The following is a 2,355-nucleotide window of genomic DNA, read 5'->3' as shown; positions in this document are numbered from 1 at the left end:
TGGAGATTGAAGACCAGCTAGCGAAGCTGTACTATGGTGGGAATTATACATTTCCAATTATGACTATTAAGATGTGATGGTGTAATTGGTTATTTGAACTATTAAAGAATGAGAAATATATATGATCCGGTGGTTTTAATTTTTTTTATGACGACAGGGACTATTACCTTATGGTCGCTACGGTACACCGCCATAAGGCAACCCCAGCAATTCCGGACATCGCCTTTAGTTCACAGCTTTTACACCACGTGGCGTACGGACCTTTAAGATTCGAAATTCGCGCGATGACGCACGAAGTGTACTGGACGATAACAGAACACACGTTTTAACAATAAAACAAAGAAGAAAAAAAGGACCGCTGACACCGTCGAGCATGGACGAGCGCGAATCAGGAATGGCTGATCTGATAACCGCCGCGCGTATAAGACGAGCGGCCAGCTAGTCTACTGTGAATCAGCAGTTTTGATGCTATTGATAGGCGTTCAGAGGCTCAGCCCCGCTTCGAGGAAGCGGGTGCAGAATCTTGAAAGAGCGGCCTCCGCCCCCCCTTTTCCGTCCATCTTTTCCTCGTCCAACTTTTTGTCCGATCGAATCAAAAAAGCAAAAATGCCATTTTGGCGCTTCATTTCTCGAAAGCTGATTCTAAAATAATAATGCAAGCTAGCTAAATGGTGGCGATGGGCGCATATTTCAGGATATGCAGTCGCATGATTGACGCCCTTAATCTCGGTTGGCCTCAGTTTACGAGTTCATTTGCGCATTTGCGTCCATGTGCCTGACTGAGTTATGTTCACTGCCACGGAATTTCCGTTTTTCGAAGGCGAAAGCCTTAGGTGCATGGCGATATTTTCGGTGCCATTGGCGGTGACCTTGGTGAAACCGCGCCGTAACGAAAATGGCCGACGCCGCAAAGAGTAAAATCACGTCAACAAATGCTCGGATTGACGTCAGTTTTCTCAGGGAGGTTCCTGTGAACAAAGTAAATTAGCGGCTTTGTAAAGAAAATTTGCTACATTTCAGCCGAACACCTTTTCTAAGCTCTTGGTAAGCGACGGGTGTAAATGCAGAAAATCATCTGTAACTGGTCAGTGTTCAAAGACCTGCTTCACTGCACAATGGCATAGCCAGAAATTTTGTTCGGAGAGGGGGAGGGGGGGGGGGGGCTCACGTTGTAGCGCGGCCTCCTCCTTATAGAATTTGTCGAGGGATCAAATACACCAATAATAACTGCATTGTCATTGCCAATGTCATTGTATATTAGAGGCTGCAAACAAACTGCCGAATGCTACCCACTGTCAAGTAAAATATGTATTTTTTCATAAAAGAATATATTCGTATGTCCCAAAAATTGTGGCAAAAATAACTGATATCAATGCTTTAGCGTTTTTTTTGTCTATTTAATAAGTAATGAAAATATCACACGAACTTTAGAACTATATCAGTTCCAAACCAGCAAAGCAGTGCATACAGCTGGTGTGAAAAACGTAAAGGCCATGAAAAGAACAAGTTGAGCACAAATATTTTGATAAATCATTGTCATTCACGAACCTTGTTTACTTTTTTGTAGAGTCGCGAGCAGAAGTTTGGAGACCATGGCATCAGCAAAAAATTTAAATATATTAAAGCGCAGCTGCGCGGCCCCGAACACGCGCACCTAGACTTGCGCTCTTGATTTCAGCCGGAATGCCCAGGCTGCGATAGGAAAAAAAATAAAATCGTGGCAGCAGAGAGGCTCGGCCTTTCTGTACCGACGTGGGAGCGGCCCGCTACGTGCTGACGCGCGTTCCGAGGGACCATAATAAAGTTTTATCATACCATCATACCATACCTTTGGTCCACAAACTTTTGCTCATGACTGTACATATGCAAAAAAACCTCGATGACGCTGTCCTTCGTTGAAATATATTGCGCATGAGCACTTGTTACCGGTCGTGTATTGTAATTACACCGATAATATAGTTGCAACAGTGAGTACATATAAGAAGGAGGAGTTCTGCAAGATGTATATTAGAAATGCGAAAATAGAATGGAATATACAAATGCGAAGATACAAGTTGATAAAGGGCACAAAGGTGTCGCTGGAAACAAAATGCACTGTTTGCATACACAAAGCCTCGCAACAAGATGTTTAAATATATGTATAAGTTTCCAATAAATCTACGTATTTAAGCATACGTCACTTTATGTAATGCGTAAAACAAGACAAATAGACATGTTGTGCAGTCACACATAGTAGCTCTACGCATAGAAAGACGATCCAGGCAAGAACAAAACTATGATCGCAGAAATCGTGATATGTTCCGGAAGAACCGCCTGTTGGGCTAGCTCGTCTAACATAGTTACTCTCAGTTTGGC

Source organism: Dermacentor silvarum, chromosome 4, assembly GCF_013339745.2.
Source record: "Dermacentor silvarum isolate Dsil-2018 chromosome 4, BIME_Dsil_1.4, whole genome shotgun sequence".
NCBI lineage: Eukaryota > Metazoa > Arthropoda > Arachnida > Ixodida > Ixodidae > Dermacentor > Dermacentor silvarum.
Note: the sequence above shows the minus strand (reverse complement) of the source record.